Source organism: Mastomys coucha, unplaced genomic scaffold (assembly GCF_008632895.1).
Source record: "Mastomys coucha isolate ucsf_1 unplaced genomic scaffold, UCSF_Mcou_1 pScaffold9, whole genome shotgun sequence".
Taxonomy (NCBI): domain Eukaryota; kingdom Metazoa; phylum Chordata; class Mammalia; order Rodentia; family Muridae; genus Mastomys; species Mastomys coucha.
In genome coordinates, this window is record NW_022196915.1 from 85027114 (window position 1) to 85042687 (window position 15574).

The 15574-nt window shown below is 40.4% G+C and overlaps 1 non-coding gene across 1 annotated transcript; it reads right to left on the reverse strand.

The window, feature by feature from the left end:
- Window positions 1-13185: 13185 nt before the first annotated feature.
- On the reverse strand, window positions 13186-13292 carry LOC116085435. The gene has a single exon (XR_004116548.1). It is a non-coding gene; the product is annotated as a U6 spliceosomal RNA (small nuclear RNA).
- Between the last annotated feature and the right edge of the window lie 2282 nt (window positions 13293-15574).

Below are 15574 nucleotides of genomic sequence, written 5' to 3' on the forward strand. Positions count from 1 at the left end.
TCAGAAATTCGCCTGCCTCTGCCTCCCAAGTGCTGGGATTAAAGGCGTGTGCCACCACCGCCCGGCTTTCCAAATTTTATTGACTCTACCTCTTAGATAGTCCCCCAGTCTCTAAGTGTCATGTTTTTTTCATGGCTAATTTTTAAAAATTATTTATTTATTTTAATGTATTTACATTTCAAGTGTTATCCCCTTACCTGGTTCCTCCCCTCCCAGAAACCCCCTATCCTATCCCCTTCTATGAGGTGTTCCTCTACCCATCCACCTACCTCCACCTCCCTGCCCTTGATTTTCCCTACACTGGGGCATCTATGGAACCTTCATAGGACCAAGGACCTCTCCTCCTGTTGATGCGTGAAAAGGCCGTCCTCTGCTACATATGCGGCTGGAGCCATGGGTAGTCCTTGGTTGGTGTCTTATATCTGTTTTCTCCAAATTTTTATTTTTATATTGCAATTGCCCCACTTATTAATTTATTGAGGTGCTGGGGAGTAGGCACTAGGCCTCACGCATAAAGTGTAGATCTTTGAGTAGAGTTCTCTTTAATGCAGGAAAATAAAGAGTGATATATATATATACATATATATATATATATGTATATATATATTAATGCCTATTTGGTACAGATATTTATAATATCTGTAATAGCCTTCAATCTGGGGTAATTCATTGTAAAACCTTTTGATTGTTTCAAATTTTGAAAATCTGAGTTACTGGATTAAAAATCAATATTTGAAATAATTTTAAAATGTGATATATTTGAGAAAATCATATTATTATGTACTCTTATGTGATTATCTGCTATAGTGTATTAAGAAAACTTTAAAGTTATGGAGCAAAACAACGGGCTGGGATTTGGCTCAGCCAAGAAAGTGTCCGCCTCATAAACAAGAGGATCTTAGCTTGAGCTGCAGCACTTACATAAGCGCCATGCCCAAGGTTATAAATCCCTAATGTTGGGGAAGCAGGGACAGGCAGGTCCCTAGAGAACAGCGAGGAGCCAGCTTAGCACTGTAATTTGGAGAGTGACTGAGGAAAGCTTTGTATGGTGAACTCTGGACTTCATATACTTTCCCACTTGCATTCATACATGTACACGCATGAGCACACACATTCACATGTATACACACACATGAGCCCATGCATATACAACACAGAAGAAAAGGAAAGAGTTTTAAAAGTAGGTCTAATCATGCCATTGCTTCGTCTAAACTATTTTTGAGCCCACCATCACCTATATTACACTTTGATGGTTTATTATTGAGTGTTAACTTGACCGGATTCCAAATCACCATGGGGACAAATCTGGCCATATCTGTGAGAGATTATCTAGATTAAGTTAAGTAAGAAGAACAGCCCTAAATGGAGGCAGCACCATTTCCTAGCCGTGGTTCTAGTTTGCATAAAGAGAAGGAGGCTAACTGAACACCAGCATTCATTGCTCTCCACATCCTGACTCTACAATGTGACCAGCCACTCCCTGTCCAGTAGTTAGGGTTCCTGTTGACTTACCAGTATGAGCTGTTCCCTCTGAAACTGCAAGCAAAATTAATTGCTCCTTTTTATTGTTTCTTTCCTTTCCGGGTATTTTGTTTTAGTAATGAGAGAAATAACACACATGAGCACCAAGCCAGACCATTAAGAATGACACCTATTTTGGTGGTAACCAATTTGCTCTCTAATTAGACTTAAGACTTGCGCAACAAATGTAAAAACATGCTTGGTATTAGAATCAGAGCTAACTTCTCAGTGCTAGTGAAATAACTGTTATTGGAGAAGATCTTCAGTCACTAAGTTACTAAACTAGCACAATCCTTAAGAATGATCTATATACGTTTGTCCTTATACCAATAAATAAAGGTAGTCTTCACTCATCATCAAGAAAACTTCTCTTTGCAGCAGATGGAGACCACCACAGAAAACCACAGTTAATGAAAATGCAGAGTTGGGGGGTGTCTCATCTTAGTGGAAATTCTTCTTTTGAAGCCACATTTCCACAGACTCTAATGTGTTCCATGGCTTGGCTATTATGATCAGAATCTGAAATGTCCTCCTTGGGACACTATTTGAGGAGGAGTTGGAACCAGTACAGCCATAAGAAATACAACCATAGTCTCTCGTGCCTTCATCTTTGCTATTTATAATCCTCATCCTGTCTCTCCCAACTCAGCCTTCAATATTTGACTCAAAACTTTTCTCCCAAGTTAATTATCTTCTTTCCTCTTTAATCATTCCATAGCTTTATTATTGGGGCCATCTCTCTGTACTGTAATTATTGATATATGATTTCTAATCTGGGATGCGCACTCATTAATGATGATGATATTGTGTCTGTGTCTGAAGCATACAACACAGGGCCTGGCACAGGACTTCAATTAATGGGAGGATAAATGGAGGACTGAGCAGGTATTTGCAATGCAGTCATCTCTACTGCTGGAGAATGACAGGGACCCAGGCAAAGTCCATGGAAGTACATTGTTTGCACCTGATAGCTCAGGCTAGCTGAATGGTAGAGCCCCAAATCAAGTGCAGCTTCTATAGTACCCAAGGATTTTTGGCAAGCCGTCATAGCTACATAAGACATTTTCTTTGAATCTTGGTGCCCTGTGTTTCCTGCTTCTACCTGAATCTTTTAACTTCATGTTTTTATTGTTCTTTGACTTTCTGGAAATAAAAAGTCAATTTCCCCAATGATCTTTCCAAATTTTCCCTGGAGCAATTTCTGTTGAGGGAGATTACAAAACTCCCACCTCAAAGTCAGAGATCAGCCTTGGAATGAGAAGACACAAGGAGGAGGAAAAAAATGTGGGTTTTCTTCATAAATAATACTGATGTGTAATGATCAAACCCAGGGTTCCATTCTCTACCTAAAGCTGCCAAAGAGATCTAGAGAGCCATTCATCATTCTGGGGGCTGAGGCTTAAATCATTCCATACTTCACAGAACAGGAATTCATCTAAAATGGGGAATTTAAATTATTTTTGTCTTTTTGTGGTCTTGGGATTTTTTTTTTTAATTGCAAGAATGTGCCTTAATTGCTTTTGGAATGAACTTCTTTTGGTGCATGTGTGTGTGTGTGTGTGTGTGTGTGTATAAAAAAGACTTACTTCTGACTTACCACCTTGTCTCCACCTCGGAACTTTTCCAGCACTTTCCAACAATGCCATCAACCTGTGAATCAGTGAGTTGATTAACCTCTGTGTAGGCCAGCGCTCTGTGATTGAATCAGCCCTCAGTGATTTGATCCACCTGCTGTGGACTAATAGCCCGTGGACCTTTCGTGGGGGCGCTTGATATCTCTATTTTCAGATACCTTTCAAACCGAATTATAAGGATTCAGAACGATGTGTATTTGGATTCCAACCTGTGCTGAGACATTTGTACAAGCCCACAAAGTATTAGAATTTAGAATTTTGGAGTGAAACTTCTGTGCTCATTAATGTTGCAACCAAAGTTAAACCTCTTCTCCCATTCTCTCTCTCTCTCAGAATATTTTTATCTTCTCTTTACCTCTTCTTGTGATGGCATGAGATGATTCTTTAAGGAAATACACATGGCTCTTCTTCGGAAGATTTTTTTTCTTATGGATTGAATATGAAATGTCTTATACACTCATGCTCACTGAGTAGTCGGAGTCATTATTTTTGGAGATCATGGAAATACCAGAGGTTGAGGCCTAGCTGAAGAAAGTACCTCATTGGAAGAATATCTTTGAAGGTCATACTTGCACTGTGTCTTTGTGCCATTTCCTTTAGGTTGTTGCCATCAGATATTTGTCCACAGTAATGATACAACTCACACAACGTCCTAATTACTGTAATCATCACTCTTATATGTTGGGGTTATTATTAAGTATGATAGAGGTTGTTTGAACATCTGTCATTTAAACAGTTTGGTCACTGAGCCGATCACTAATTAATATGCAGGTTATATATAGAGAGTGGATACAGTTGACCAGGGCGACTCACATCCAGGCTTTGGGAGTAGGGTGTCAGGAGAGGTCATCATTCTATGCAGAGCACCACATAACTCAAAGCATAAGAATTGTTTATGTTTTATCATTCTCCATATACTTTTTCAGACTGTAGGAAAGCACACATCAGAGAGAACTTTTATTAAATGAAACAGTATATCTTATTACCGGCTTTATACTGAGGAGAAAAAGCTAACTTTGTGCTTTTAAATGTCAGCATTCTCAGGAGTGTAAAAAAAAAATCCCACAAAAACAGGAGCATCTATTTTTCTGAAGATGGAAGGATAAGTTTAGGGGCAAATGAGATGGCTCAGTGGGTAAAGCATGGTCAATCCTGAAAACCTGAGTTGTCAGATGTCAGAGAGAACCAAGTTTGCAGGAGACATCCTAGGCCTTAGGCTGGTTTTAGATTTCCATGGACACCATGGCAAGGGTGTACCCACCCACCCACCCACAGAATACATTAGTGTAATACAAACTTCCACAGGGTAATTTTAATATACATGTCAATGCCATGAACGGCATCGGCCAAGGTCCCAGGGAACGCTGAGAAGATAAAGCATCAGACAGACAGACACAGTGCACCATGTGGCCCACGATGGTAGCACCACACAGTTCTTCAGTCATTGACTGGTGCATATGTTCATACTTGGGGGTGTTTGGAGTATTTAGGTAGTGTCTGCTTGAAAATACAATTTGGAGTTCAATAAATGCACATCTTTTGAGGGGATTTGTACTATAGAATTTAACTAATTTTCAGTAGGAATTTTACCTTGGTTTTCCTGGCCCACGGAAGTTGCAATGACTACTACATCAGTCTTTCACACGTATCTTCATATTGGGATTTATATGTCTGAATAACTTAGCTCTATGAGCTGTAAATTTTTTAAAAAGAGGGTCTGCTGTTAATCATATATTCGATCAGTGATTAGTCATAATTTACTCATTATACTAGCTCATGATAATCTTACCTGCATGATCTTTTGGAACTGTTTCTTGAGAGGACCCCAGAAGAAAACATTTGCTGCTACTCTCTGGCCAGGTCTGTTGGGACTGAGGGCCTTGATTTTGGCTATGATATTGGTGCAATTGGCCAAGACAGCATTGGTTGGAAGAGGTGTAAATCTGACAGCCAGAAGCCAGGAGAAGAAAGGAAATGAGCATCAGTAATGGGTTTGTTTTGAAAGAAGACAGGAATAGTCATAATGAGTCCGCAAAAGGACATTTACTTAGAAGCAGATTTGAAATCTGGCATGTAAGGAGAGTTCTACAGTTAAATATAGCTTCATTACATCATCCAAATGTGGATGTATTAGTTAGTTTTGAGAGCTTAATGAAAAACTCTCCATAAAACAGTTATTAGAATACAGAATCATTAGTTTTCTCTATGCATTCCATTGAATTATTTATTCCGTATGCTACAAGCCAGCAGCGTTCTTTATGTGTAATAAACATCTAAGCACATTCAAAAGGTACTATTGGTGCTTTTGCATGGACATTTCCCAGTTCTGTTAACTGAGATTATGGGGCAGAACCCTCTTTAAAATTGTACTTATCAGGTTTAGAATAAATGCAAATATTTGAAATTGTTTCCATGATGTAAAAGGGTCTAAGGAAAATAAACAAAAGAGGAGTTATTTTTATAGACATCAAGCAATGAAGAAATCTGAGGGAATCTTTTCTTTGTGGTTTCCACTAAGAACATTGGACAACTCTTTTCCTGAGCTTTGTCTTAGAATCCCAAGAAAGGTAGATCACAGACCATAAACAGGAGCCTCGAAGAGGAGAGACTTGGGCTGAGAATTATGATCAAGAGCCAACTTTTTGGTTGGGAGCCAACAGCCTTGTTGTGGAAGTGCCCATGACTTTCCTAAACCATTTGGCTCACCTCCTGACGTAATTGCATCTGAGAGACAAATATTTAAATGGGCTGGAGAGAGGGTAATGGAAGGATTTCAATTACCAAAGAGCATACTGGATTACTTTAAGTGGCATAAATCGGCCTTAAGGCAAACTCAAAGACCAGGCACAACAAAGTTTTCCAATGCAATATGCATCTCCCTTCTCCAAAGGTAACTTTCTGGGCTCTCAGGCAATGTAAAACAAAGGTTAGGAGTTGAGATGTAATTTGAGTGGAAATCTATTGGGAAACACAAATCATAATTTCAAATGTGGAGCAAAGCCAAAATGGTTGAGCCTTTTGAAATAATGGTCAAGGGGCCGTAGCTGTGCTTGAAAATGAATACAGATGACTTTAAAAATTCATGCAAGTATAAATTGAAAATGGTTGTGTGGTACCAACCAATGAGAAACAGTGATAAAGTTTTAGAGCAAGACATAATATCTTACATACCTTGCCAATTTAAAAGGTCAGTCTCTCTGCATTTAAGAACTTCAGCAAAATAGAACAGAGCTTAGGACAGAAAGGGGAGATGCACACCTAACTTGTCTCTCTCAACTCTGGCTATGTGGGAGCAAAGCCGAGCTGAGGGATTTTGCTGGATCCATTTCTGATCGCAGGGATGGCTGGACCTTTGTGGGTCAAACTATGCCTTTCTCTTTCTTCTTTCTCTTCCTTTCTTTGCATCTTGCCTTTTGGCTTCTTGTATGCTCACTGTGCTGCTAACTCCACAAAGCAATGTGGTTTCTTTCGCTGCCCCCACCTCCCCAAGGAACCTTTGATCCCTGTTCCCTACACCAACTTTCTCTATTACACTTCTTACATTTTCCTCACCTGCCGAGGCCCACCTGCTCATAATGTAGACTTCCAAATTCTCTTCTTTCCTCTTGCGAGCTGCTTCATATGGTCTGCCTACTAGTGTCCTTGCTGCTTCATCAAGCCAGTCAAGTAACACAAGAATTTTACATACGATTTCTGAACAAAAGTTGCTGAGAAAAGACCACACTGAAAGAACCTAGACCCAGAAAATAACAAATAAGTTATAAAATCACACAAGAATCTAACAAAAATGGGTGTACATTTTGTTGGTAAAAACCAAAAAAGACAGAAATAGATCCTAATGAATTTTGAAATGCCACACAGCTCATCATTATAAGTTGCTTCCTATATGTGGGACTCTGAAATTGCTTACTTCATCCTCTCTCTGACTACTGAGACAGTGCGAGGCCGAAAGAGCTGAAGAGTAAATTAATTTTCCTAAGCCAGCGTTTTCAGTTAATGTTTCAGCCTGTATCCAAATCCAGGCTGTCAGGTCTAAGAGTCACATCTTAGCCTCTGTATTCTACTGCCCCCCCCTTTCTCAAAAAGATTTCATAAACAATACCCAAACTATTAACTAGTAAGTATTTTGGAGTACATCTGGCCTTATGGTGTGTTATATCACAAACCTAAAAGAGCCAGGAAGTGTTTAAATGTATCTTAAGCCATGAAAAAGCATTAGAAAACATAATACATAATAATTTAAACTCTTCAGGAATATTAATTTTCCAAATACTGAGAGGATATTTTAGACAAAGTTATACCTTTATTAGCAGTTTGCTAGATTATGGTTCTTTCAAAATTCTGCTAGCACTCAAAATAACAAGCCAAAATTTAAATAACAACAGGGCCAGAAAATATTTTCTTTTTTGATCAATAGTGCATCAACTTCCAGTTGATATACTGATATAGAAGCTCCAATATTAACACAAAATGCAAAGATCTTAAACAGATAAATTCACACAAGATGATCGATGAATGACAGTAATAAATCAAGCAGCATATACAAAATGAAAGTTATTTCTCAACTAGTCTTATTATAAAAGAGTCAAAGACAAGTCTACTCTATCTCCCAAGAGCAGTCAGAGGAAAGAAGAGATTTCAAACAAGCTTCAGTGAAGAATGAGGAAAAGTGATGTTGCTGGAAAAGAAGAGTTAGGAGCCTTGGAAGACAGCAGTAGAACATGATGATAAAAGTGATGACCAGGTACCAAGCTCTGGCTCGGGGGAACATCAGACATGGAACTGGCCAGAAAGTGCACTGAGAAGAAAGCTTGGAACATGAATAAGGTTTAAGGCAATGGGCACAAAGTTTAACGTACAGCAAATTCTTCTGTGAGCTTGGTAACAGAGAGACTTTTATGCACACTTTCAGAATTGCCTTCTGGCTAAGTTGGAGTGCATTCTACTAACTGAGCACATTTCTAAGAGAGTTTTAAAGAATCCTGATTGGTAGGGCCTAGTTTTAGAGAATCACACAATCATAGTTATCTGCTGATACAATGGCTGAAAGCAGGGAGCAAAGTGAAGTCAATAGTGTTGAAAAGAATAGAAATAAAGACAGGGAGGTGAGGGTCGTGTGGAGAGACAGAAACAGTGTGGAAAGAGGGTTGCAAAACAAAGGGGAATTTTCTTACCTCTGCCCCCTGCCCCAGCAGCTATCTGGCTAGAAAAGCTTGCTGGTCAGATTGAATTATTCTACATTTATGAGTATTCCTCTCCTATCCTGCCCCACCTCTTTGCTTCCACTTACTGACAGCAGTTCTAATTGGTCAATGATCTCCTATAGCTACCCTTTCTGGGTCTTCACCTCTAACCAATTCACTTTCCCTAACTCACCATGCTTTTAGCTCCCCACTGAAAACCTTTCAGTGAATTTGTAAACTTGCTCTATGTCTTACATCCTTGGCAAACCAACAGTCTTTGGTAATTCTCTCCATTGCTCTATTAGTTATTTTTTCTGTTGTTATAAACAAACATCTTATAAAAAAGTAGGGGATAAGAGTTTATTTTGGCTCACAGTGGAAGAAGAGCTATATCAAGTAAAGGAGGGAGAAGAAAAAGAGGTGGCTAAGAACAGAATACACCGAATCATGTGTACACAGAGGCATGGCTGAAACTAAGGACCATTTCGGTATACTATGGAAACCCAACAGTGTAAAAGCTTCCTGAAAAATATACATATGTGAAGAGGATCTAAATGAAATTGCTAGGTAATGGGTAAAAAAAGTGCCCCAGCTAGACATCTCTTGTCACTAAATGAAGCTTTCAGTACCAGTAATGGCTTATATCTAATTGAGTTGTGGGCCAAATGGCTCCCATGGGTATCTCTGAACAACTCAGGCTGTTGCCAAGACTACAGGTTGTTCTGAAAAACTGATGGCTACCCCCTATTGCTGAAGACAATACTCACATAGCTCATTGAACATGGAGGAATTGTCTTAGCAGTAGGGCCTTCATCCCTACATGTTAGCATCTTTGGTACAGGAAGGTACTCTTCAGGCTACCAAAGTAGAAACACATACACCAACCTGACTACAAACCTTTATATCTACAGTGGTGACCTGTCTGAGAGATATGCTAGTGCAGTGGTGGTCCAAACTACTATTGCTTTAGTAGCAAACCAGTATTTTAGACTTGACTTAAAGCCCACTCTCTGAGATGGAAACGATATCTAACACTGCTTTGGTGACCAAGAAACTGAGTATAGATAGGCAAAGGATGAAGGGTAAAACCAAATACTTCTGTTAAAAACAAAACAAAACAAGACAAAACATACTCCCTCAAACTACTGCAATAAGATGACTCTTTATGACATTCTGCTATTGTCATAGATCAGCGACTTGCTCATCAATCATCAGAGAAGCTTCCTGATGCATCAGATGGCAAAAATACAGAGACCCACAGCTGGAGGATACCCACTGTGAGAGACCTAGGACAGCTCAGCCCTTAAATGGAATGTCTCTACCAAATCCCTCCCCTTAGGGCTCAGGAAATTCTTCTGAAGAGGATGCAGCGAGAGCATTAGTCCCAGAGAGAATGGAGGACCCCACAGAAACAAAGTTTTTAAACACAGCAGGACCAATGTGCATATGAATTCACAGAGATGGTGGTAGCATAGACAGGGCCTAAATGGGTCTGCACCTGATAGAGATCAAGCTGAAAGGAGAAGCCCATACATGCCTGTCACTCCTAATCCAGTAGCAATGTGTAGTTGATAAAAATTTGAAAATGAAAACTTAGTTTTCTTCAAAAGAGTCTCACTGGGGAAACAGTACTCTGATGGGTAGGCCAGATGCTCAGCAATAGATGGCCAACAGAACTTGAAAATGGCGTCTTTGGAGTTTCCTTGTTTCATATCGTCTCATGTCATGCCAGGGCCTTTTCTTTTTCTCCCCCTCTCCACTTTTTTTAAAAAAATTATCTTTTAATTTTCTATTTTTAATTCCCCCTCCCCCACTTTTTTTTTTCCTACAGGTCCTTGGCATATATATTATGGGTTGTGGTTTTGTGTTTTTAATGGAATCCCTGAATGTGTGAACGAGAGGGGGAAAAACTATTTTCAGTAAAACACAGCAGGGGCAAGATCATAAAATTTATAAAGAAGATATAGTGCACCTTGGCAGGGAAGCAACCGAGGGGGAGGCGTGGGAGTGACGTGGATACAAGGCGCATATGACATCTATGAGTCATGAGCAACCTGAAGCCACTAGAGCTACAGAGGGGAAAGAAACACCCTTCCTCAGAAGAACAATCCTGTCACCACCTCCATTTCAGACTAGTGGCCCTTAGAGCCTGTCTACAATGGGTTTCTGCCATTTAAACAACCGGCCATATGGTACCGTTACTGCTACCCAAGAAGGATACTAATACGCATTCTAGACATCTCGCATTCTGGTGCAATTGATTATAGTGCCACCTTGGTAGAGCAATTGGCTCAGTAGTGAGTGAAGAAGGATGGGCTGGTCACCAACAGCTCTAAGTTTGGATTGTTCCCTTATTTAGAACTGAGCCGAGAGGAGTCACCCATGCAATGAAAGAGCACACACACTCGAGAGTGGGAAGGAGTCTGAAGAGTGCTGTGTCATAGAGGTCAAAATGGACAAAGAACTCAAAGCTTTTGTTCCTTTTCTATTTAAAGGCAGCATGAACCACTACTAGAAGAACTGGCGATAAAGATAAAGCCATGTCTGCTTTTGGATGCATGGTGCTCGTTATTGACCCATGCAGACCCATTTCTTATACTTGAAGAGGGTGGAGAACAGAATTGGGGTAGGTAAATCTGATGGTTAATTGTGATCAACTTGATTATAGTGAAACACACCAAACATAATAAAGCACACCTCTGGGTGTGCCTGAGAGGGAATTCCCAAGAATAATTAGATCATGGGGGCTCTGACTTAATAAGTAAACTAACCTTAGGAAGGATTCACAATATGCTAACATTATTAGGTGGGGGCAAAAATTAGGAGGTGGGGCCTTATGGGAGGAAGCGGTCACTGGGGACATGTTGTTGGGGGAATATATCCTGCCCTGGCTCTTTCCTATATTCCTGTGTCCTACTTTGGGTCTACCTCCAGGCAAACAGATTTCTACACTCTATAGACCCACTGCCATGTTCTGCCTAAGCACGTGGGTCAGGCAACCATAGTCTGAATCCCTGAAACCACAGACCCAAAATAAATCTGGCTTTCCTTGGAATCATTCTCTTGGGCATTTTGATTACAGCTCCTAGCCAACACAGGAAGGAAAAACAATCACTATGGAAGACCACGTGAGAGGTGCTGTGGCCAAGCAAGCCAGAAATCAAAGTGGTAGCTAGAGGGGGACAGGATCAAAGGGCCAATTTAAAACAAAAGAGAGACAGCCACATTGCAATCACCTTCCTCCTGGGCATTAAATGACAGGAATATGTGAAGCGCTCTACGTGAGCCCAGAGGCTCAAATCAGAGAGGCTACTAAGGAGAGGTTAGAGAGAAAAACACAGAGAAACGATGAAAGGGAGAAAAATTGCGCATGTGTGGTAAAGGAGTGGTGGCTTTAGGTGGACGAAGTAAAAAGCAAGGACGTCAAAATGGCACTGCATCCAAACTCCAGGATGCTGAGCAGAGAGATGAGAAAGCCGCCTTCTCAGGGTGCAGCCTACATCGTGACCAGATGGCAGAAACCATCACTTGTTTTACTTCTTAATAAGATTTCCAAATGACATGTGTCTCAAGACTACACCTTCTAACCTACTCCGGGCATCTTGGGTCCTTCCTTGCTTGGGAAGCTGGGCAGGAAGGATATATAGAATGTTTCTGTTACTGTGAGGGAAGGAAGAGGGCATTCGAAGGAAAGGCCCAGGAACGAAGGAAACGTGTCCAAGAAACGAGATGAGATGCGGGGAACCTTCTAGAAAGTTAGAGGACATCAGTTCCCCAGGGACATACAGGGATGGACTGATACAAAGAGATGGGAGTATAAATGAACTGTGCAGAATTTCATGTCCCCAGGTTAGCAAGGATTTCTAAAGCAGGGTAAATAGATGTTAATCCATAGGGAAAAATAGTAAGTTGGTTTACATTAAAATGACTGCATTTTCACTAAATAACACCTTTAGATGGGCACAAATTCTAGCCTCAGATTGCAAGAACATGCATCCTGCAAGATTATACTGACAGAGGATATATATTGAGGTTAAAAGTGTATAGATCATAAAAAATGTGATTAGTGCACCTTTCCCTGGGTCACAGTCTAGTTATTATTTTGATGTGTTCATTTTATTACTATGTATCTGTTTTACTCATTTTATTTATTTATTTATTTATTTATTTATTTATTTATTTATTTAGGAAGAGTGGCTCTTAGCCCCTGAGCCATCTCTCGAGCCCCCACCCCACCCCAGGCTGGCTTTATATTCACAGAGATGGTCCTGCCTCTGCTTCCCAGGTGCTGGGAAGTAAAGATGTATACTACTGTGCTTGGTTGTACTTCTGCACTTTGAAAGCAACCCATTAGACATTTTTTTTTAAAAAAAAAAATTCTTATTTGATGTTTTATTTATATTGCAAATTTTTTCCCCTCCCCAAACCCATCCCATCCCCCTTCTCCTTGCTCACTAACCCACCTGCTCCCGCTTCCCTGTCCTGGCATTCCCCTACACTGGGGCATCAAGCCTTCATGAGACGAAGGGCCTCTCTTCTCATTTATGTCCCACAAGGCCATCCTCTGCTACATATGCAGCTGGAGCCATGGGTCCCTCCTTGTGTACTCTTTGGTTGGTGATTTTTATTTAATTTTTTTATTAGATATTTTCTTTATTTACATGTCATATGATTTCTCCTTTCCCAGTTTCCCCTCCCCCCCCAAAAAAAGCAAAAAACAACAAGAGCAAACCCCTGTCCCCTCCCCCTGCTTGCCACCCCACCCTTTCCCACTTATTGGCCCTGGCATTCCCCTACACTGGGGCACAGAACCTTCACAGGGCCAAAGGCCTCTCCTCCCATTGATGAAAAACACAGGACACTTCATGAATTTGCGTGTCATCCTTGAACAGGGGCCCTGCTAATCTTCTCTGTATCATTCCAATTTTAGTATATGTGCTGCCGAAGTGAGCACTGTTTTACTCATTTTAAACACATTGATTTATAATTTTTTTCTTTTGTACTTTTGTTTAATTATATATCACAATGAACTGAACCTTAAATTCTTTTGGTTGTGAGCCTAAGCCTTTAATGGGTAAGCCATCTCTCCAGCCCTAATTCAAACCTTACACACTACAAATAAAGTAACTGAGATAGGGTTTCTTGCAGGCTGGCCTTGAACTCATTCTATAGCTTCAGATGATCTTGAACTCCTGATCCTCTGGCTTCCACCTCCTAAGTGCTGGGATTTGAGGTGTGTCCCCAGCTAGCTAGTACAAATATTTCTTGTAGGGTCCTAGAGCAGTGAAGAGAATTGATCAGGACTACATGGCAAAGTGACCCTAGGCCCTAATTTCACCCACCCCACTGGTCCTGAGGACAGATGGTCTGGCATAGGGGTACAAATCCTTAGCCCTCATCCCAGACTGAGATCAGATCAGTCCCTGCTTTGTCAAAGAAAAAATATTTTTGAAAATAGGGCCCATGATTTCTTTTTCTAGCTCCCTTTTGGAGGTGTCCAGATTCCTGTGGGGAGAACATTTTGATGAATTATAATATTCCTTTATCCCCAGGATAAAAAGGAAGGACTCATCGGGAGCAAGAAGGAAGAGAAACATTTGCTGCTAAGAAAGGTTCAGGTTGCAACTTCTCTTGCTTATTTATTGAGGTTAAAAGTTAAACTGGATTAGGACAATCATATTTTTCTGACACGTTGACTTGCTTCTTAAGAAAACATATTTAACTGTTTTTCATGAACCGTTTCAGTGGAAGAGCCAGAAGCTCTGATCATGAGTTGCTGAGAAACCCTGAGGGCCCCTTTGTGAAGGACTTAGCTAGGTGTGTGTATTTATTTGGCTCATTTCCCCAGTCCGGGTTACATATTTTGACTGAAATATTTGTATATGGAACAGGAGGACAGGCATTTGGGCTCATGCTCTGTGACTTTCTTTCCCCCCACAGGTAAAAATAACACCAAGTTTATGGGTCTGAGCTTGGTTGAGAGCCTCCCCAACCTGTGACTTAGAAGGTTTGGGGCACTCATCCAGTTCCTGTCTTCCATTCCCCTCCAATCTTCTTTCTCCCAAATTCCTGCAATTCCATTTCACACTCAAGACTAAGAAGAAACAGTGCTAACAAGCAAACCAAGAGCTATTAAGCTTCAGCACAGCACCTCTGGGTTGTTAAGGGACTGTAGAATGGACAGGCACTTCACAGAGCTCTTCCATGTGGTTGGCAGGATGTATGACCCTTGTCTGAGTTACTAGTCTCCTTCTAATGTAATTCCCTACTGTAACTGGCCAACAACAACCAACACAGTGCACAATTAGGTTTGAGTTAGGATACAGAAATATGGCTGTATTTCTGCTCAAGGTATCAAATTTTAATCCATCTAACTAAAAGTTTGAAATTGTTGGCCAGGACATTTCCCCTTTCATAATGGGAAATTGAGTGGATAATATGTTTATTGATTTTTATTGTGATTATAAATAGTTCAGATATAATAGAGCTACACAAAAGTGAAACTAAAAGTACTACATAATCCTATCACTAGGCTTTATGCATATGCTTTGAAAAATGTGCTACCAAATTCAATTTTTTTGTAAGTACCATTTTCAGTTAAAATTAATACAGGCTTAAAACAAAAACCTTTGCTCTTATTTTTATTTTGTGTATTGTGTGTGTTGTACACATGCACACACACATGCATATATACCACATGTATGCAGGGCCCAACAAGGCCAGAAGAGGATGTCAGATATTCTGAAGCTGAAACCCCAGAGCCAAACTATGTGAGGGCTAGGAACTGAATTTAGGAGACCACCCAGTCACACCTCTGGCTCCATACTGGCTTCATTTTATGTTGATAAAATATGAGCTTGTATCCTTAATGAACAAAGGATGCTCCTTAGGCTCATGCACCACATTTATTTAATTAACTTTATACTGACAGTCAGTTGAGTTCCTTCCGGTTTTCTGCCCTGTGCTCATGCGTGATCCATTCCTGGGGGAATACTTAGAGTACAAGTTTCACTGTCAAGGGCTGTGAGGGCTGATACAATTTTTAATGCATATTATGTTCCCCTTTCCAGAAGGACCTTGCTGACATAAACTCACCAATTGCAAATAGCATGCACTCATTCCCTTCCTATGCCTGGCACAGGCATCAGTGTTCTGAAAAATCTCACCCATCTATTGGCTGAAAATGCTGCACAATTTTTGTATTGAGTTCAATGCCATTGGTCATCAATGAGGTGG